The 22,664-nt window shown below is 51.8% G+C and overlaps 1 long non-coding RNA gene across 3 annotated transcripts in view; it reads right to left on the bottom strand.

Annotated features, from left to right (window-relative positions):
• Window positions 1-6,829: 6,829 nt before the first annotated feature.
• Window positions 6,830-22,664, bottom strand: part of LOC145723587 (uncharacterized) — a 93,879-nt gene continuing 78,044 nt past the window's right edge. For 2 of the 3 annotated variants that reach the window (XR_014148795.1, XR_014148796.1), the window contains exons 3-4: window positions 15,586-15,717; window positions 6,830-7,644 (exon numbers count right to left, since the gene is read on the bottom strand). This is a non-coding gene — a long non-coding RNA (uncharacterized LOC145723587). Of the gene's footprint in view, window positions 7,645-15,585; window positions 15,718-20,484; window positions 20,637-22,664 lie in introns of those variants that run through there. The other variant, XR_014148798.1, reaches the window with a different exon arrangement.

The raw sequence follows: 22,664 nt of genomic DNA, 5'->3' as shown, positions 1-22,664 counted from the left end.
CTTCTCAACTAACACAGAGCCTGGCATAAGGGGGCATTCAATAAATATCTGCAAATAATGAGTGAATAAATGATGGATGGATAGAAGGAAGGAGGGGAGGGAGGGAGGGACGGAGGGACGGAGGGAGGGAGGGACGGAGGGACGGAGGGACGGAGGGACGGAGGGACGGAGGCAAGAGGGAAGGGAAAGGGAGGAAAGGAGGAGGGAAGAGGGAGGGGACGGGAGGAAAGGGGGAGGGGCAGGTAGGGGTGAGTTCAGAGGGAAACACACCAAAATGTTGAGGGTTGTTATTCTCTGAGTAACTTATCTTCTTTATAGTTACCAGTCTTCCAAAATGTCACCAAGTTAAAAAAAAATCACCTTTAAAATAAATCCACTATTTATCAAAATTCTATTTAAATCAGCCTGAAATGTTTTTTCCTAACTTCCAAGTCCTATTTTAGGTGACTCTAGAAGAGACGGAACTAGGTGACGTCTATATGGCGGTCACATCTTCCAGAGCCAATACTGGGACACAGGATCTCACAAGTTCCCAAATGCTCATAAAAGAAATGGAACTGAGTAGTTGCAATCAGGATGCCCCACAAATCTGGGCAAGACCCCCACATCTAAGGAATAGGCAGGAACGCTGGGGGTGGGGATCCCTTGGAACAGCGGGCCCGTTTCACCCCGAGGTTGGCCCCTCTGGAAGGCCCACAGCAAAGATGGGAAGAGGGAGACTTAAAAGGAGAAAGACGCCCTACCCGGGTCTGATCTTCTTCCAACCTGACTTAGCTTTCCCAACTGAACTCATCCTGCTTTTGGGAAGTAAATCTTATCCCAGGGAAGGAGCTGGATTATCCAGGTGAAGAAAGGCCCTCCGGCAGCCTCCTGTCCCCACCCCGCCCTCCCTTCTCCTCTCGGCCCAGGGGCTGTGTCTGGGGACCCCACTCTCCCAAGCACCAAGCACCTGTTGCCACAGACGCCTTGCCCAGGGGAAAGAGAGCCGCCTCAGGAGAGCCCCCCGCGGACGGCGCCCCATCAGTGCCTCTGACACCGTGTAGCTCTCAGCAGGGCCTCCAGGCAGCGGGGCCCCGGCACGACCTGGCCCCCTACGCTCACACCGAGACGAGGCACCGGGGAGCGATGCAGCACCCGGGGCTTCGGACCTGGGCAAGTCCATTACCGTACCCTGGTTTCCTAGCTTGTAGAGCAGAAATGGTAGCAGAAGGTCCCCTAGGGTCATGCCACACGCGCTAACACGTGAGAGCCCTGTGCCCGTGCTTACCACAGCGTGAGGCGGGCGCTCTCCTATGCCCCTTGTACGGGTGAGCAGAGGGGCTCACGGGCGGGTAAGAGCCGTGCCCAGGGTCCCACGCGTGGTGAATACTAGGAGCAGGCCTCGAGTCGGGCTTCAGAGCTGAAGCCCCTAAGACGGTGTCTGGAAGCTGTTTAAAGCACAACAAATTGTAGCTGATGCTCTACTGTTGACAGACATCTTAGCCAAGCAGAGGCTGGGGCTGATGGGGCTCTGCGTGCCAGCCTCTTCCTTCCTCTCCACCAGCCTTCCAAGACAGAATCGCGCCTGTCCCGCTCACCTCTGTGGCCCAGCAGACCCTGCGATGTGCCTTGTGGCTCCCTGAACACCTGCTGAATGTGGAATACAATGACATCCCATTTATCAGGCACCCACCCTGGGCACCTTCTCTCATTCGATTCTCCCTCCGTCTCTCTCTCCCTCTCTCTCTCTCTCACACACACACACACACACACGTGTGAGCAACATGCCCCTGGGGTAGCTTTCAAAGGAAAAGGAGATGATCCCATTTCTTTCGTTACTTTATGTGGTGCTTATACAACTCAGTTGTTCTTCACTTTCTATTCCAGAACAATTCCAGCAATTATTTCCATGGATAGTGGCTCCAAGTAAAATGAGAGAAAGGTACACTAATGCTCACGAGGGCCTCGAGGGAACTGGGAGGAGAGCGAGAACATCGGAAAATGCGGGGTGATGTCAAGGCCAGTTGAATCGATAATGGTCTCACATCGTGTAATGTGAGAGAATCATTACAAAGGAAAACAACGCAATCTCAAAGCACGTCCCTACTACATCTTTGATTGGGAAAAAAAGAAAAAATAAATTTAAAAAAGGAGACATGGAAGATGCCCGTGAACCAGACTCCAGTCTGGCAAACGGTGCGTCCTCACCCCGCAGGTACCCGGGGCAGGCTTGTCATCCGTGTGTGCATCTGGTTGTCTCCCTGCCATTAGTTCTAAAGTTGTACGATGACACTGAGGAGATCAGACCTAGAATGGAAGCCAAACACCCTCTCTTCCCCAGCGCACAGCCCAAATTCGGGTCCCGTGGATTGAGCGCAACCATTGCGCCAGTTTGCAGCGCCCAGGTCAGGATTCCAGCAGAGGCCCCGGCCGGCAGCCTGTCCCCCTGCTCCTGCCATCCCCGCCTGGTCTGCACTGCGAGGGGCCCTGCACCTGTCCGTGGACACCTCAGGCAGCCTGCACACCCCCGTCCCAGGCACACCTGGCCACTCTTCAGCCACGGTGCAGACACGCAAGCGGCCCTAGACAGGATGTCCCGGGAAGCCAGGTACACTGAGGCAGAGAATTCTAGCATGAGATCTGGAGAGGGAAGGACATGGATCCCATGAGGAGGCCACAGCCAGAATGCGGCCCCCTAGAGGGTGGGGTGCCAGGCGGGACACGTGACCTTCAGGGTCCTTGACCCAGAGCTCAGATGTTTTATGCCATCCCACAAGTCAGCTGCTATATGGTCTCTGAAGAGATGCCCCCCTGCCTTTCTTTAGGGGAAAGTGCTGGAGAGGGCAGGAGACTCGAGGCCCAAGACCTGCCCCTTTTAACCAGCTGACCCTGCACAGCGGCAAAACCATCCCGGTCCCGTGCCTCCAAGGAGAAAACAAAGACCATCACCAGCCTCTCCAAGTGGTTGGCTGGACTCCCAGGCCATGAAAGTGCTGGGCCCACAGGAGATGTGTTTTCTTACGGGGAGTGAGGGAGGATGTGCGGCTGTGGATGGGCACACAGCCCAGGACCCATGGAAATGAGAGCAGCACCCCACGTCGGCTCCAGGACGGACGCCTACAGAAAGGACTCTCCCAAGGAGCTGAACAAGAGCCTGGATGCAAACACACCTGGCCCACAGGAGGGACTCAAACCTTACCAGTGACGGGGGGCAGCGGTGACAATTTCCCGAGTGACTCTGTGCCAGGCACATGCAGCTCGAGCTTTGCTGGATCATTCCTTTTAATGATCACAATCATCAAAGAAGTAGGCTTGCTCCTCCCCTATGGCCGTTGGGAGGAGTGAGGCCAGGCTGACACAGCTTGTCGGCTTGTCGGCAGCCCGACCAGGAATCCCACGCGGGTCTGGCCGCCTCCGGACTCTCCTTCCCGGGGGCTCGGCACCCTGGCTGGTTTTCCCGCAGACACGGAGGAAAAGTCACCACACTCCTACCTGCCCGCAGCTCCCACGACAGGTCAGCGGTTAGACATGCCAGCCCAGGCCCCGCGCCCCCGGCTTTGTCAACACACGAGAGCTCCCTGTGTTCCTATCATGTCTGCGTAGCTCGTGGAAAACCCATCCCTGGGAGAACTGAGCTTGCTGATAAGCCAACCAACTGCACACACAACCTCACACCTCAGCACGTTCTGAGTACACTTTCCAAGGAGATGCACACCCAAGTACTTGGTGGACAGAAGACTCGGGTAGCAATCTAGGGTGTGCTCACGGCCACCTCCGGAACGTGGGAGCCTGCCTGGTTCTCCAAAACAATGCAAAATAGGGGCACCTGGGTGGTTAAGCATCCGACTCTTGATTTCAGCTCAGGTCATGATCTCGGTCATGGGATGAGATGCGGTCATGGGATGAGATGCGCATCAGGCTGTGTACTGGGATTAAGATTCTCTCTCTCCCTCTGCCCCTCCCCCCTCAAAAAAAATAATTAAAAAATTAAAACAATGCAAAATAAACCGTTTTCACAAGCCGTGTGCCATGTGCGCTTGAGTCCACGTGTTCTGGGGTCCATTCGTAAGTACAAACCACAAGAATGTTTCAAGACACCAAGGCCAGCCCTGGCCCCCACCTGTCTCCGCAGGAAGCCATCTGGGGGGCCTGCTGGGGCAGACCCTTTCTCCACACTGGCGGGTTGTAGCAGACACGGGGCCCCAGAGCCCACTCACCCCTCGCCCCTCGCCCTCGAAGGATGAAACCACTTAATTGCCGAAGACAAGACCTAACGCCAATACCCTCAGAAGACCCAGGAGACCATGAATGGTGAGAACTGTCAGCAATATCGGGTCCTGCAAATTCATGACTCTGCTCTGGGAAGAGGTGCGCAGCGGGCAGGGGGCTGCAGGGGGCTCCATCGGGAAGGCAGCATGGGGTCCTCCCCCAGCCCTGCACTAGCGCACTCTCCTGTGCTGAGTCCCCTCCCCTCCCCTCTTCTCCCCTCCCTCCTCTTCCCTCTTCTCTCCTCCCTCCCTCTTCCCTTCCCTCACCTCTTCTCTCCTCCCCTCCCCTCTTCTCCCCTCCCTCCTCTTCCCTCTTCTCTCCTCCCTCCCTCTTCCCTTCCCTCACCTCTTCTCTCCTCCCCTCCTCTTCATTCCCCTCCCCTCTTCTCCCCTCCCTCCGCTCCCCTCTTCAGGAAAGGGCAGCTGTCCAATCGGCTGAAATGGTTGCCTCAGTCTCGCTCGCAGGCCTGGGGCACGGCTGAATCCCATCCCTCAGATCTTGCTCTTCTGGGTCATCTCCCTCTGACTCCACTTAAACACAAGACTCCCACCGAAGGGGGCACGGAGGGGAGACGGACAAGACTTTCAGTGACAGGGTGCCGATTCCTTATAAAAAGTCCCTTCGCATCAACCACCCAGTCTCTCCCCCAGCCCCACACCATATGGAACAACCATCTCCTGAATAACGTGCAGGCAGTAGAGGGAAGGGTTTTGATACTATGAATCGCCTTTCCCTTCAGGCTCTCCTAGGTCCTACATGGTCCTACACCAGGCAAGACAGGCATTCTTTGTGTCGCAGGGGGGCATGGTGGGGGTGGATCCCCAATGGAACCACCCCCCCCCGATAAAAGGCAAGGTGCAGTATGGGCCAACCCTGGGGGACCCCCGCTGACTCCAGGACAAGCTTCCTCTCCCCCACCAGCGTGGCCCCTCCCTGGGTGTCTGAAGGACCTGACCCCACAGGAGACCCTAGCTGACGGGACCTTCCCGGGGGTGAGCTGGCTTCCCCACAGCCCCCCCAGCCCTGCTGGGAGAGCCACCTGCCAAATCGAGCTGTGAGAGAAGTGAGCAGGAGCCGCTTCTCTGGGAAGAGGAAGGCCGAGCACGCCCACCAGCGCCTCCATAACTTCCAAGGACACCCCGTTAGGATGGAAGCAAGCGTGCTTTCCTTCCTGGCATCTCCTCACGGGCCTGCCCACCCGGCTGGGACTCCGCGCGTTCCTGCTCCTCACCAGCTGAAGCCAAGCCAAGGAGGTAGGGGGCAGTAAGAAGCCAGCAACTTTCGGACACAAGTGGTTGTGTCTTCTCTGTTGATACCCCAGGATTCTCCAAACTCGATGCAGGCTCAGTACTTCCTCGCCAAAGTGGCGGCCTCCAGGAAACGAGCAGGTGCGGAAACATCCCTCCCACGCCCTCGTCCCCGCCGGCCCCACCGCATTCCTCAACTGTCCTCTAGACCACCAGGGCCAAGCCCCTCCCCCGGGACCCCCACCCCTGCCCTCCTCCCAGCCGTGTGCCCGCACCCCTGACCACCGAAAGGCACCTCGCTGGTGCCTCCTCGGAACACATCCAAACCGAGGCACACGTGGCTCACGCCGAAAGGGTTTTATTTAGGAGCCCACGGTGCTGAAGCTCTGGGATTTGGAAGGTCACTCTTGGTGGCCGGCCGCATCTGCCAGGCCCAGCAGAAAGCACCCGGCAGGTGGCCCCGGTGTTGATGTGTAAGGCAGAAGCACTGAGCTTTCGCCCCACACACAGGATTCCAGTTCCAAGTTTCGGAGGGCGCCCAGGTCCCACTGAGTCACCACTCTGGCCCATGAGTCCCCGGTGGAGGGGAGAGGTAAAGCAGGCCCGCGCCTCGGGCAAACAGGGCGGAGGAGAGCAGAAGGGAAAGAGAACCCACCCATGAGCCAGAGGGAGTGGAGGGACAGCTGCTTGTAAGGTGCGCTCCTCCCCGAGCCATCTCCCTGGGCACCCCTCTGTCCTGCAGAGGCCAGCGTGCCTTCCCAACAGCCGGGGACTCGGGAACCCGGGGACCCCCCCAGACCCCGCCGCACTGACTGCCCTTCTCAGGAAACTGAAGAATCTGAGAACAGGTGGGTCAGCAAAGGCTAGAGTTTTCATCCAAAGCCAACGGGCAGGCATCCACCGGCAAACGCACAAACCTTGCAGAATGCCAGAAAAGAAAAGAGGGGATTAAAAAAAAGAAGAAGAAGAAAAGCAAAACCCCTCTCCAGAAAGAACAGAGTCCCAGGGCCCCAAAGGCACTGCTAACAGAGCTTTAGCAGAAGCTGCTTGGTTTTAGCAGATAATCTCAACCCCCAGGAAACAGCAAAATGCGAGGTCTCCATCAACCCCGAGAAGTCAGCCCTGCTTCTGGAAGCCGGCAGACGTCTGGGCATGCAAGCTCTGAAACAAGCCACGACCCCCAAACCACACCTGCGGGAGGGGCCTTGCTGCGGTAACCTCCTGGGTCCCGCAGGGTTCCCAGTCCAGCCTGGCCTAGACCCAACTTCAAACCCGGTCCCTGACCCTGTGCCTTTTCCAGCCAGCCCAATCCCCATTCATCTGAATCACCACGGTGATTTTTTAAAATTACATTTCCAAGAGCAACAGTGTAGAACAGGGCAGAGAAACACGGAGGATGTTCCTAACCAAAGGCTACCTTGTACTGCTTCTTCCCCCCAAAAAAGGAGAAATGATTCTATGTGTACGTACACACACACACACACACACACACACAACCTGCACATATAGGTTTTTCCCTGATGCTCAGAATTCTTTGTGAACTAGCTACACCTGATTCTGCTGAACCCTTTTCTTAAAAAAGGAAAGAAAAGGAGCCAGAAACACCAGTTACACTTCTGCTAGGGCTGCCAGCTCTCAACATTTCCACTTTGAACTTTCGCACAGCCGTCACCAAAAGCAGACCAGAATTTGACCAAGCCCAAAAGACCACCAAAAGGTCAGACGTCTAGAATGTCGTAGATCCAGGAGAGCAGAATGTCAGAGATTATAAGTTGAATATCCTTTAGGCTTTTGCGTTTTTTAGGTTCCTGTTAACTTCGGAACTTTACTCTTTACTTTTGTCAACAGTTACCTTAAAATTATTTTTTTTAAGTCAAAATGTTTCTACCCCTGCCCCTTAGCAAGGCAAAAGCCCTCTTGAGGAGAAAAGGGTGACATTTTAAAGGGGCATCCAGAGGGTGGTAGAGGCGACTCTCCTGCAGTAACATTTGGAGCTGTCGTTTGACACACGCAAGGGTGTCAGAGTTTCAACAACAATGTTTGTTTTGGTTTCAACACCTCAGAGGAGACAGCTTCCAGATCCTTCACACCCCAGGCTGCAGCTGACCAACGTTCCACAGGATGCCAACATGCTGGAAATAGATTTTACCTGAAAGAAAAGGAAGAACCAGTCAGTGCCCTCAGCAGAACCCTGCATCCATTCTGACTCTAATGGTCTCCAACCCGCAGGCCACACTCCCCAACCACAGGACCTTTGAACATGCCGTCTGGAAGATAAGTCCTTCCTTTCCTTCAGGTCCTAGCTCAGGATCCTAGCTCCCCATGCAGACTCCCTAGTACACAACTTCTTTTGTCCTTGTATCCCTCCTTCCTAGCACTTCTATCAGTGTTTGCACCAGGGCTTCGCAAAATTTCTCTGTAAAAGTCCAGAGAGTACATATTTTTTCATTTTGTGGGTCCTACATTCTCCATGGCAACTACTCAACTCTGTCCCTGTGGAGCAAGATCAGCCACGGACAGTATGAAAATGCTTGAGCATGGCGGTGTTCCAATAAAACTTTATTTGTGGACCCCGAAATTTGATCTGCTAACAATTTTTCCGTGTCATGAAATGTTAGTTTTCTCTTAATTCTTTTTCAACCATTAAAAATGTAAATCAATCTTGGCTCATGAGCCATACAAAAACAGGCCGCCAGCCAGATTTGACCCACAGGCCAAAGTTTGTGAATCCCTGGTATATGTCATCATCTGATTCATTTCTGGCTCTTGCTTAGGCTGGAAGCTCCTTGCAGGCAAGATCCCTGTCTGAGCTCACTCACCTTCAAACCCCCAGCACCAAGTGCATGGTACCAGGCAACGTAGCGGGTGCAAGGAACATTTGTGCAGTGAATGAAAGAAAGCTTGAAAACTAAATCAAGACATCATCCAAAGAGACTCAGGAAAGGAGGGAAAATCTGCGAGGTCAGACCCATCACCGTCCTCTGTTCGTGTTTGATCACGGGCAACACAAAAATCACACATGTAAAAACAGTGGGGATTTAACAGAAGTTATAAAATTATGAACATCTTTTCAAAATGTTACATGATTCCCAAATATAAATACTATCATTATCGGGTAACTACTTTCTAAAAGACACAGACATCCTATTTTTAGGAAATATACACTTAAGTATTTGCTGGAAAGGGACATGATATATGTAACTTACCCTCAAATAGTTCAGAAAAAAAAAAAATGCGTATGCACACACACAGAGCCATCATCAGGCAAATGAGGCAAAATGTCAAACCAGGAAAATCTGGGTAAAGAGTATACTATTTTTGCTTTTGCAACTTTTTTTAAGTTGGAAATGACGTCCAAATAAAAACTTCAAGAAAAAATCCAAATAGGGGCATCCTCCTATTGGCCACTAGGGTACCCTCCTTGACGGACGAAAAAGAAAAATCGTCACAGCCGTGTCCTGCATGGGGTGGTTTTCTTCCAGCGCCCACATGCCCCTTCCCCCGGGCTGGGGAGTGGGGGGGCTAACCTCCCAGACTAACATCCACGAGCCCAGGCACTCCCCCCTCCTACAGATGCAGACTGCTGGACCTCAAGTGTTCAGACCCCCCACCAGGCTTGCCCCCCCAATCAGGCTGCATCCACTGCAGGTTCAATGTTGAGGATGCGGGGCGGGGTGGGGGGGCACCGGGGGCCTGGGGCTTTCAAAGCTCTCAAAGACCAAACCAAGAATGGGCATGCCGATATTGCTGATCTAGAGATGGCACATCTTGGAGATGCTACGAGAGCAGACCCCAGGGTCCTCGGCCAGGACCCCTATGGGTGCCCATCCCCCCAGGCAGCTGTGTCCACCCCTGTGCTTATATAGAATAAACGCACATGAAGGGTGGAGTGGAAGAGGGCAGACACAGGGGGGCCCGCACGAATCACCACGCTGGATACAATCCCTCAGTTCTTCCACAGCAGAGCTAAACCTGCAGGGCAACTGCCCGAAAAGAGAAGACAACAGAGCTTCCACACACCTCCACGGGGGAGCAGTCGCTCTGGGCACATGCAACTGCCCTTGGGGGTCACCAGCTCCTTCGGCCTCTCCCGAAGGAGGGGAGCTCCATGGCAAGTCTGAGCAGTGGGGCTGGCTTCAGACGCCGCCGGTGACACTGACTCAGGAAGCCCCAGGGCACCATGGACACGGACCCTAGGTCTCCTCACTTCATCTTGCTGCCTCCCCAAGCTCATGAGCTTTGGGGCTCTCCTCCGGAGGGCTCAGCAGGGGTGGGCAGCTCACAGCTGCAGCTCACCTGGCTCTCCCTCTGCACACCCAAACTCACACATGCTATTATCAACTCTTCCTGCAACGCCCTCAGTCCTCCCTGCCCGTCCACCTGCTCTGGGGCGCTTCCTTTCAAACTCACCACAAGCTGCACCTCCTCTGGGGAGAGCTTCCTGCCCAGGAGGGGCACCCCTCCCGGCTGTCCACAGTACCCCATTCTTTCCTCCCCTGTGGTTCTGGGGCTGTCTTGTGTCAGTGTTCCTGGCTGTGTCCCCGTCTCAGCACGAGCTCCCGGAGGGCAGGCCAGGCTCACCCATCTTCACTCCCAGTGACTGCACCAAGCAGGCTCACAAGCTGGCCACACGGAGCGGGGCATGAGCAGAGATTTCTAAAAGGATGCTCTCAGCCTCTCTGTCTCCCCCCAGAAGAGCCAAAGTGCTAATGACATTCCTGCTTCATCAGTAAGATAAACCTGAAAGAGTCTCCATGCTGAGCCCGCCCCCCATTCCCCGTTGGAAGTTCCCTGAGACGTGAGGACGCGTTTAGGTGCCACGCTCCCTGCTTATTCCTTTCAAATTTCCAAGAGTCCTGTCCAACGACAGTGGGCCATAACCATCGCAGAGAAGGACAGGGACGTGTCCCAACCTGTCCATGTCCCATGCTTTGTCTGTCAGCAGAAAGAGTCCTCCCCGCAGAATACCTGCCTCTGCACCTGTCCGGCGCCTGGCAGTTGACCCCTTTGTGCAGTGGTGAAGGACCCCTCAGGAACAGGGCACATGGGCCCCAGGAATAAAGGACAAGCTGAGGGAGGTAGCGAGGCCCCGTCTGGGAGCGTGCGTGAGACAGACAGACGCGAGGATCACCACCGCCCATCAGCAGGCCTGTGGCTTTCATCCCAGGACACCAAACATAGGAAGAAACCACTGGATAACGTGGCTAGCTTTTACAAAAGCATTGCTAGTGAGGATTATTTGTGCTGGGTTTCTTTTTTCCTTTTTTTCCTTTTTGCCTGATTCTTACGTAGCTCTATAAACTCTGTGGGGGTGAGTGTGTGTGCGTGTGTGTGTGTGTGTGTGTGTGTGTGTGTGTAGGCAGGAAACTGAGTAAGTCACATTCACTTAGCGGTAAATTTTCATTGCCATACAAATTCCTGTTCGCATAGGTTCTCCCCTCACAGACATGAAACTCAAAAGAGTTCTAAGGTGCACGGTACCTTACCGAGAACTGAACCCAGATTGCCAATATTCCTTTTCAGGGAAACCAAAAGGTCTCATGACATGCCCATTTTACACACACAAGCTCGGCATCCTGTAAGGAAGAGGGAAGGCTGAGCTTCATTCCGAGTGCTCTGGGGATGACTCTGCTTCTGTTTCAGGTCCAGGTAGGATACTCGGGCATCCCCGGGGAGGGGCCTGCGGGTCAACGATTCGTTCGGGGCCTCAGAAGCTCAGGATACCCATCGCCTCCACAGCTGTCCACAGGTTGATGCTCCTAACAGCTTCATTCCTCACTCTAGAACCTTCGTTCCAGGAGATGAGGAAGCACGGGATACGCAAAAGGGCCTTCTGAGCCCAACCTTCCAGAAGTCACTGCGCTGAGCGCACTTAGCATCCACCACTGGGTGTCCCTGGGGACTCTGAGCCCCGGGCCTCGGTCTAGGACAAGAGAGGCAATCTGTTTTCTCCTGCTCCCAGCCTTACCTCCAGGGGCCATTGGCTGCAATCAGCCACCCGATGCCCGCTGTTCCAAAGACAAGATGCCAGGCCCAGTGCCTAGGCGTCACAGCAAAGATCTCATCGGTTTCTAATGAGATTCCCACAGGAAGCTCTACCCCGGAGAGGGTGGGAGGCAGGCATTTCTAGAATGCATGACTGGATTCCCACAGTCCACATCTTCTGCAAACCTAAGAGGCACAGGAACGGGGCCCGGACGCACGGTGGGTGGGAGCGGCGTGTCTCCCAGGCTCCCAGCAGCCTACCTTTGGGCAGCACATGGCATGGCCACCGGTACCAGCCACGGACAAACAGGAGGAAGGGCAGCATCTGCCTCGCGTTGGGGAAACGCCTAGAGGGGATCACAGAAGTCTCCTGTAGGGCGCCTGGGTGGCTCAGATGGTTAAGCGTCTGCCTTCGGCTCAGGTCATGATCCCAGCGTCCTGGGATCGAGTCCCGCATCGGGCTCCCTGCTCCTTGGGAGCCTGCTTCTCCCTCTGCCTCTCTCTCTCTCTCTCTGTCTCTCATGAATAAATAAATAAAATCTTTAAAAAAAAAAAAAAAGAAGTCTCCTGTAATAAGGCGGGGGTGCACAGAGACCCAAAACATCAGCCAAGCTGCACGCTGGGCCAACCGAGCTCAAAGCACGAACGGCCGGGACTCAAACGCCCTGTGAAATATGGAATCATTTCAAAACCCCAGGGTTCTCTGTAATCTGTTCAGCCATCATTTCTTTCCTCTAATTAGCCTGGAAATTCATTTCCACAGACTCTGTTGCCCTCCCCCCCTCCAGCCCCCACCACATCCGGCCCTAAACACCGGAGGTCTTACCTCACGGATTAGAGCATCCCAGTTGCACTGGAGCCCAAAAAGAGGGCTCTGCACAGAAGCCTTGCCCTGGCCACCTTCTCCCCATTTCCTGCCTGGCCGATGCTTCCAGGCTCCAAGTCACAAAGTGTTATCAAACAAAGGCACGTGCAACAGTCTGAACCGACTTACTGCCTCGGTGCCCTGGCTCCAAGAACACGGTTTTCCTCCTTGCACTCACTCATAAACTAACCCAAGGTCCCAATTCAGCTGCGCTGATTGAAATGTAGTCTGTTTCCCAGAGGGAACCCCAATATTTAGTTGAGCTATGTCTAAACAGGAAAGACAAGTACCCGTGAGCAGATTATCAGGTGCAGACAAGGAAGTTCTCAAAAACCCTCAACCGAACATAAAACGGGTCTTAAAGGGCACCTGGGTGGCTTAGTTGGTTAAGCGACTGCCTTCGGCTCAGGTCATGATCCTGGAGTCCCAGGATCGAGTCCCACGTCGGGCTCCCTGCTCAGCGGGGAGTCTGCTTCTCCCTCTGACCCTCCCCCCTCTCATGTGCTCTCTCTCAAATAAATAAATAAATAAATCTTTAAAAAAAAAAAAAAAGGAAAAGAAAAAGGTCACGTTGGTAGCTACCCAAGGCAGAGGGTTGGGGGTGGGGGACTTGGGCGAAGATGGCCAGAAGGTACAGACTTCCAGCTAAGAGAGAAATAAGTACCGGAGACAGAATGCAAATCCGAAAATTGCAAAAAAAAGCACCAGTGTTGATACAGCACAAATTGTCAGCCGAGAAGAGGCGCTTGCTTCATTATTTGAAGAACTAAGACAAGCCTGGAATTTTCTCAATCTGATGGTCGTTTCAGTATGTACCTTCTTTTCATGATCCCAGACACAATATCACCCCAGCAGTCTTCAGACCACAATAATATGTGTATCCGGGTACTTAAGAAAGGGCCCCCTTTTCCACCTTACACGAAAGCACGAGTCTAAAGATAGAATATCTGGACAGATTGACGGCTCTATCTCTCTGTTTTGGTCTTTTCCTGTTTCGTGAGATCTGAGGCTTCCACCGTTGGTTCAGTCACTAAATACGGATGGGATTCTATTCAGTGTCTCAGAATCAAAACAGTACAGTGATCCACGTAAGCCCTCAAGTGCTCCCCAGTGTCTAATACTCCCAAGTCTGCAGGATGCAGCAGACCCTTTTCACTGTGACTAATAATGAAGACATAGTTTTCTCCACATTATGTTTTATTTCTGTGCATTCAATGTGAGACAGATAAAATGGCTAAGCAACAAAATCAGTACAATCACTAACTTCCTTATGTGTATATTATGTTGTCAAATGGATGAGTATCACTGAGTGTTGTTCTTTTTTTTTTAAAAGATTTTATTTATTTATTTGAGAGAGAGAGACACATTGAGAGAGGAGCACAGGCAGGGGGAGTAGAGGGGGGAGAGGCAGGCTTCCCGCCGAGCGGGGAGCCCGATGCGGGGCTCGATCCCAGGACCCTGGGACCATGACCTGAGCCGAAGGCAGACGCTTAACGACTGAGCCACCCAGGCGCCCCTCACTGAGTGTTTTGATTCTACTCAAAGAGGGCTATTTACCTAACATGCACATTACAGCTAATGGTTTATTCTGCTATCTACGATAAGCAATCCATGGTTTAATGTTTACCTGTTCTTAATAAGATTTAGGTGTGACTCATCAACAAACTGTTTCTAATATTGGTATGTATATAAACATGATAATGCAGGCATTTTTTTCAGACATGATGACAAAATAGTATTTTTAGGTTAAAAATATACACATACACACACATATATGTATTTACAGTTGGAGATATGTAACAAATATATATATTTGGGGATATATCAATACTGGGAATATAGCTAACAAAAACCTATAAAACATTTATGGAGAAATTTTTGAAAGTATTGAAAGACATTTTGTTTAAATACCTAAATAAATGGAAAGTCAACCCATATTCATAGATTGGAAGGGTTCTCATAAAGGGGCTGATTCCCCTTAAACTGATACATGGAGTCAAAATCCCAAACTTCATTTTGCGGATTCTGACAACTGATTTACACAGAAGGGCCAAGAACAGCCAAGGCTGTGCTGATCAAGAACAAGTCAGGAGAGGTGTGGAAGATGTGCCTTCTCAAGTATGGAGAAGCTGTGTGTGCTGGTTAATCTCACGCATCACTTTGACTGAGCCATAGCGTGCCCAGGTATTTGGTCAAACACTGTTCTGAGTGTGTCTGTGAAGGTATTTCTGGGGGAGATTAATAATTTTATCAGTAGACTGAGTGAAGCAGATGCCCCTCTCTGCTGGGGGTGGGCCTCGTCCAATCAGCTGGAGGCCTGAATAGTACAAAAGGTGAGTAAGAGAGAATTCACTCTCCTTGCTGTTTTCAAGCTGGGACACTGGTCTTTTCCTTCACTTGGATGGGGACTCACATCACTGACTCTCCTGGTTCTCAGACCTTCAGACTTGGACCTTTAAAATAAATCTTTCTATTGGTTCTGTTTCTCTGGAGAACTCTGGCAGGGAAAGCTCAGGATGGGGTCCAGCTCCGATCTGTGTCTCCCCTCTGTTGGTAATAACCGGAACGCTGGGCAAACAGCTTACTCTTCTTTGAGGCTTTGAGCCCTTGTTTCTCAACTATGCTCGCCCCCAGCCTTACAGTGAGCATCTCACATATCCGAAGGACACTCTAAAAGGATCCGAAAACCAAACTACAACCCTGAAGTCACAAAGTCTTCCGGACTCTCCTACGGGCTGCCTTTCAGTCACGCCCCTGCCTTTGGAGCTCATCAGTAAATTCCATCCAGGGAGTAACCCCCATCCCACCCCATGCTTCCAGCCACGAGTTTTAGAGAGGCTAAAAGAGAAGTGTCCATCTGTGTGCACCACGTGTGGCCTCTGCGGCTGCTCGGACCCCATCCCCCACCCCCCGCCCCCCGCAGTGCGTGACGAGTTCGCTGTCTGACATTCAGCCCCCCTTTTCTTCATGCAGAGCGCATTTCACCAGCATCCGCATCTGGGGAAAGCGGGAATAGCCGCTTCTCTGCAAGCATCTCTCTGCGGGCTTTCTGGGGGCTATGCATTCTAGGAAGGGATCAAAGCAGATCCCTCCGTAAGCAGGACGCCCCAAGGTCAAACACGCAACCAAAGAACAAGGACACGTGGACGCCACGCCTGGCCTCATGTTGTTTTCCAAGGTGAACATCCTACCACCCAACACCCGAGAGCCCAGGAGGGAGCTGCCGTCCCCACCCCATACCTGTATTTGATGTCAAATACTGTGGAGTCCTCATCCTCGTCATCCTCCTCATTCAGTGGGGCCATTTCCACGCGTTCAGCTGGAGTAGTGATGATGTCATACTTGCGGGTCTTCCTCAACCTCTTTCCTGACCTGGAAGAAGAGAGACACGTTCCTGAGAACGCTAGGATCCCCACAGTTAAGTCCTGCTGCCACTTCCAGCCCAGCTCCCAGGAGCCCTGGCGAACGTCCCAGCTCCGTCCCTTTTGGCCAGGGGACCCCTACGGACTCCTGACCTCGCTAGCCCTCCTGGTCCTCACCCACAAAGTGGAGATGATTATGCCTGCCCTGAGCACTGCAAAGCCCAGTCGTCAAGATAAATAATGCCCCAATGCAATATTTTTAAAAGGGCAAAACTAATGCAAAGAAAATGTGCAATGAGCAGAAGATCAAAATCCTCAACGAAGGGCGCCTGGGTGGCTCAGTTGGTTGAGCAAACTGCCTTCGGCTCAGGTCATGATCCTGGAGTCCTGGGATCGAGTCCCGCATCGGGCTCCCTGCTCGGCAGGGAGTCTGCCTCTCCCTCTGACCCTTCCCCCTCTCATGCTCTCTCTATCTCATTCTCTCTCTCAAATAAATAAAATCTTTTTTAAAAAAATACTCAATGAAGACAGGATCCAGCGCCGCGTTTGCATGGGGGTGACACACCTGTCCTTCGCCCCCTTGCTCCCTCACCCTCAACCTGGCCCCACTGTGCCCGTGCATCCCCACTCCCAGCACAAGTGTTATTGAGAGCAGCACCCGTGGGCCACCCAGGTGGGATCCGGGGCAGGGCTCGGGCACCCTCTACCTGTGTGATCACGGGCAAGTCAATTAATCTCCCTAAGCCTCCGTTTCCTCCTAAATAAGATAGGGTAAGTTTAGTATTTGTCGCTCACAGGCAGGAGAGGATTAGATGAGATGGTGCATGTAAGGAGCCTGCAACACAGGAGGGTCTCAGCAAAAATTACCGTTAGTAATAATAATAAACAGAAGTGCTATAGCCTCTCTCAGATGACAAGCACTTGTAAAAACAAGTCAATACTGTTTCCATCATGAGGATTTATGAGGATAGTGAGTTTTTTTTTTTAAAGATTTTATTTATTTGACAGAGAGAGATACAGCAAGAGAGGGAACACAAGCAGCGGGAGTGGGAGAGGGAGAAGCAGGCTTCCCACGGAGCGGGGAGCCCGATGCGGGGCTCGATCCCAGGACCCTGGGATCATGACCTGAGCCGAAGGCAGACGCTTAACGACTGAGCCACCCAGGCGCCCCGAGGATAGTGAGTTTTAACACTAAGCTTTTTACCTCCAGGATGGTAAAGGGTCACTGTGGGCCACAGGGAACGTGCTAAGACAAGGCTTTCAGTCTCTGGCGTTAGTCATTCTGCACAAAGGATGCAATATTCATCAGGGCATGGCTGAAAGTTTATAACGCCCCACTGGGAATAATACTATTATCATGACTACCGATGCTCTTTGCATTTATTTCTCCACGATCTTGAACGCTTTCCCAAATACCTCGTAGTCTATGGTGTCCCTCCTCCTTTCTGAGTATATCTGATACTATGAGAAACCAGCCAAGCCCCTCCCCCCCCCAAAAAATCATAAACAGGGCCCTGAAGAATCCTATGCTCCTGCAGACAGCAAGCTGTTCCCAGGTGGGGACCACATTCAAGACACACATGAGATCTCTCGGTCTCCAGCACACAGAAATTCTTTGGTCGGTTTGTACAACGATAAAAGAAGAAGCTTTCAGGTTTCTCGTAATTTCTTTGCAACAGCAAATTGTTCTTGTCTTACCTAGTATGCTTTATCAAAAATGTGAAAAGCGTCATTTACACAGGAAAAATATGTATTTATCTGTATGTGTATCCGTATCTTCGGCATAACTCACCCTACACAATCTATAGTGAGAAAGCCCCATGTGGATGCCCAAAGAGACGGACACCCCAAGATGGTTTCAGGCTAAGGAGTCCCAGTGCTGTTTCTAACTCTTTCTCACATACTGTGAAGCCTTGAAAATGCAAAATCTGATTTGAAAACCTCGTTGTGCCCCCTTGGAACTTGAAACCTAGTTTAGTCATTGGCCCTGGGGCAAGACTGACTACTGACCCTGGAAGAAGGTTCTGGAGGCTCTGACTTTAGCTGTGCTTCATGGGAGTGGATCCCTATCACCCATAAAATCACCTCCCTCCTTCCTGATTGTTTATAGAGTCTTGTCATGAGAAAATTAACCTATTTAGTTTAAAATAAGATCCTTGAACACTTACCCAAGGGAGAAGCTGGAAACCACCACCAGCCTCTAGACTGTCATGGCCTACTTGCTTTAATGCCAACCATTCCAACCACATGACCTCAGGAAAGAATTTGAAACCCCAAGATATCTTCAAAGGTATGATGGTTAAATGAAATGTCCAGACATTTCATCAAACATTATTTCTGGGTGTGTCCGTGAGGGTAATTCTGGATGAGATTAACATTCAAATTGGCAGACTAAGTAAAGCCAACTGCCCTCCTCAGTGTGGTGGGCCTCATCCAATCAGTTGAAGGCCTGCCCAGAATACAAAGACTGATCCTCTCACAAGTAAGAGAGTTCCTCCTGCCTGATTGCCTTTGAGCTGGGACACTGTATTTTGTTTGTTTCTTCCTCACCTTCAGATTCAAGCTGAAACATTAGCTTTTCTTGGGTCTCAGGCCTGCCCGCCTTGGGATGGCAACTTGTGCCGTTATAAGCTCTTGGGCCTCAAGCTTGCATATTCACCCTGCAGATCTTGGAACTTGTCAGCCTCCATAATCTCGTGAACCAATTACTCAAAAAATATGTATCAATCTATTGATTATATTAATACAAATGATTAATTTAATTAATGTATTAATAATATAATTCATATGTTATATATTAACATACATTCCGTGTGTGCGTGTGTGTGTGTGTCTATCTACCTACCTATCTATCTATCTATCTTCTTGGTCCTGTTTCACTAGAGAACCCTGACTAGTGCAAAAGGCCATCAGTAAGAGCCCCCATACATGCTTTAAATGCCAGTTTTGACCTAATGAGCTGAAGAAATTACATTTCAAACGATCAACTCTCTGAGACACAAAAACCCTTCACAAACAAGGAGCCATGTCACTGCCCACTGTTGGCCGTGGTAACAGGGAAACTGGGACCTGTGAGAAGTTGGAGAGACTCAGACTCATTGGCAGAGGCCTCCATGGACAAGCGCCTTCACGGGCGGGCAGGTGGTGGGCAGCCACTGCGTGACGTGTGACCACTGCCCTCAGAGGGCGCAGGATGGGAGGCTCCCCACATATTTCTCACCGTAGAAAGCAACCCCTCCTTCTGTAGCCGCGTACAAGTTAGCAGTGGGGAACTGTTCGAACAATCCATGAGCCTCTCCCGCAGACTCTAGCTGTCCTGAGTTGGAGAACAGTGCCATCCTGCCCCGAAGAACAGAAAATGGACATCTCTCCAGTCGAAATAACCTCGCCTAGTCCTGCTCTGTCCTCTCTGAGTGTGGACACTCTAACCCATCTTTTCAAATTAATACTAGTTCATCATAGTTGAGCTCTTGCTGGGTCCAGCTAAGCTATTTACACACAGGATCACATGTAAAACATAAATCACTCTGTAAGGTGCTTCTGCCTCACAACTGAGGGAAAGGAGGCTCAGAGGGGTTGACATCCCCATGGCCAAGGCCAAAGGCTGCCCCAGAACAGAGCTCCCTGGTGGTCACCTTGAACCGTCCATGCCTGCCAAGAGGCGAGGGGCCAGCTCACTCCCAACTGCAACCCCACTCCGCACCCCCACCAGACTCCACACCCACTCAACGTTAACACCGAGAAACTCTCTGCCCTCATCAGACTTTTCTGGAACTTGCCACTTAATACAGCTCACACATTCCTACTTCAGACTGATCTGCACACACTTCTGAATCGTGGCTCCCTTAGGACCTGAGCTGCTCTGAGGCAGTCCAGCGCCCACCTCCCCCCTCCTTTCGGCATCTGTATCTTCAGCGGCCCGGCTGAACCCCTTTCCCATCTGGTCCCTGCGGTTGAGGACGCTGGGCCACTGACCACACCCCCAGCTCCAGGAGTGGACATGGGACTGAAGCCTGAGCCAATCGGTGTGTTTCAACCCCCAGGCCGCGGCAAGAGGGGCGGGAGTGGGGACCAATGAGAGCCAATGGCCCTTTGCTAGCAAGGCTGGGAAGAGGGAACACAAATGCTCCACCCACTGGCCTTGAGACCCAAATGAAGTAAGCCATCTTGCCACCTTCTAGAAATGGAAAATAGGGGGCACCTGGGTGGCTCAGTCAGTTAAGCATCTGCCTTGAGCTCAGGTCATGATCCCGGGGTCCTCGGATCAAGTCCCGCATTGGGCACCTTGCTCAGCAGGGAGTCTGCTTCTGCCCTCTCCCTCTGTGCTCTCTCTCTCTCAAGTAAATAAATAAAGTCTTAAAAAAAAAAAAAAACGAAGGGAGGGAGAAAGAAAGAGAGAGAGAAAGGGAGAAAGAAAGAGAGAGAGGAAGAAATAAAGGGAAAATAAAGCCAACACGGCAGAAGGCAGATGGGGAGGAAGAGAAAACAAGTTCCAAATCTACTATAAAGCCAGCCCTCCTTGACAGCTACCAAAGCCAGTCTGGGCCAGGGTTTCTGGCACACACAACGTGGAGAACCCAAACCGCCATGGGGTCTCAAGGGACCAAAGGCAGGTACAGCACCATGTGAAGCTTAGGCTATAACCATCACGCCGTCTTGGGATTCTCCGACATTCTAATGGTAAAACCTCCACCTGTAAGCACAATTTTCTCATTTCGTCAAACCCTCTCAAACCCTAGGACACATCCCTGCTCCAGAAACAAAGGACCCCACGTACCAAGTGCCTCAGTGACCATATCATAAGAAGTTTTGCTTAGGGCCACCGGGGGACAGGTTTTCTAAGAAGACAAACATCCTGGTGACTCCTTCCCACAGGGCTGTTTATAAGCACACCGGCCTAAGGAAAAGGCAAAGTCCACATGGCCACAAAGACTCTGAAGTCCCCTGAGTCTCTCCAGGGGACAGTGAGTCAGCTTGTGGACACGGCCCTCCCCTCGCTCACCAGCCTGAGAAGAAAGCTCTAGAAGAAAGCTCTAGACACCTGGTTCTAGAGCCCAGGTGTAGAGTCAGACCTGAGTTCATAACCCAGACACACGTGGGGCTGGACAGGTTGGGGGGACCAGGCAGAAGAGCAGCTTGCCAAAACCGTGGGGCATAGAGCTTCTGGCTAAAGAAGGAGATTCAGGAAATCAAAGAAAGGCAAAGATAGAGCTGGCCCATGCCCCTTGACACAGTTTCTCCTTCCTGGAACAGGTCCCTTTAAAGCAGGTGGCCTCAACGAAGGGATGGCAAATGGTTTTAAGTAAATGTTCGCATTGTGCTTCACAGGAACAGGCAAGACCAGAGAAGTTCTAAGAGACAAAGGATCCTTCCACAGGAGCCAAAACACACATTTCTAACAAGACAGAGGAGAAGTTCAAGATTCTTGTACTCTGAAATGTAACCCTAAAGCCAGAGGATTTGTTTACTCAAAGGCCCTTTCAGCAGCTGGTCAGAAGAGGGTTTGCGCTGCCTGTGCAAACACGAAGGCCGGGAGCCGAGCTTCGGAGCTCAGCAGGCCTCCATCCTGGCCCTCCCCCACCAAGAGGAACACAACCAAACAAACCCTTAAGGGTTGGGGGTGCAGCGCTCAGATCCACAGACTGCATGTCCAGAGATGGGGTTCGGACCTCGGCTCTGCAATTCCTTCGTTATGTGCCTCTAGATGACTCACTCACCTGAATTTTAATTTCATATCCATTTCTACCACATGCCCGGTTCAGTTGGGGTTCTGGCGGTGGGTCCCCAGGGTGCCTCCCTGCCCCAACCACCCCATGGGGCCACAGCTTTCCCATTTCCCCGGCAAGGCCTTCCCAAGACACCCCACACAAGTCAAGTGTCCGCCTTCTTCAGACTCCAATGTGATCTCCATTCATGAGCACTGCCCCCACCGTGGGGCACCATCTACATGTGACTCTCAAACCCGTGTGGCCCTCTTGCATCATCGCTCCCCTGGGGTGACAGTGATGGAAACCACCATGACGGGCATGGTCAGTGCCAGGCATCATACGCGTGGTCTTACTGGAGCCTCCAGCTAGCGAGGCGTCATGGAGTCAAGGAAACAAAAGCCGGGAAGCACTGAGTGACCTGACCTGCAAGTGGGACTCAAATCTAGGTCCACCACATCCCAGAACCTCCAACAAGAGAGCAGGAAACTCAGCTGAGACACCCGGTGTCCCCACACCCTCGGAGTGGGTACTCTCAGGCAGCTAGAAGTTCAGCTGCGGGGGCTTTTGGTGGCCGGCCACCTCCTGCCACGGAAGACCGTGTCAACGAAAAGAGGACGTGCCATGCTTCTGACAAGAAAGTTTCAACCTCCATACTGATCTCAGGGCTCCCAAATGAATCTACCAGTTTAATTAAATCGAATAAAATACTGACAGATTTTTGTGGGGGAATCTAGACAAGTGATCCCAAAGCTCAGAGAAGGAAAATTTTTTTAAAAAGGTAACAAGAATAGCCAGGAAAATTCTGGAAAAGAGGAGTATGAAGGGAAATGGGTCCTAATTGAGTGTTTACCCAAGTCTGAGGGTTGGGAGGGAAATGGGGGTTTTGCTGATGGGCTTAGGAGTTTCTTTCTGAGGTGATGAAAATCTTCTAAAATTGATTGGGGTGGGGGCGCCTGGGTGGCTCAGTCGGTTAAGCAGCTGCCTTCAGCTCAGGTCCTGGGATCGAGTCCCACGTCGGGCTCCTTGCTCGGCGGGAAGCCTGCTTCTCCCTCTCCCACTCCCCCTGCTTGTGTTCCCTCTCTCGCTGTGTCTCTCTCTGTCAAATAAGTAAAAATCTTTTAAAAAGTTTTTTTAAATAATAAAATAAAATAAAATGGATTGGGGTCATAGTGCACAACTCTGCATACGCTAAAAACCATGAATCGGACACTTTAAATGGGTGAATTGTATGATATAGGAATTTTATCTT

Source organism: Leptonychotes weddellii, chromosome 9 (assembly GCF_054177405.1).
Source record: "Leptonychotes weddellii isolate Sample4059 chromosome 9, ASM5417740v2, whole genome shotgun sequence".
Taxonomy (NCBI): domain Eukaryota; kingdom Metazoa; phylum Chordata; class Mammalia; order Carnivora; family Phocidae; genus Leptonychotes; species Leptonychotes weddellii.
Note: the sequence above shows the minus strand (reverse complement) of the source record. Positions and strands in the feature narration are given on the sequence as shown.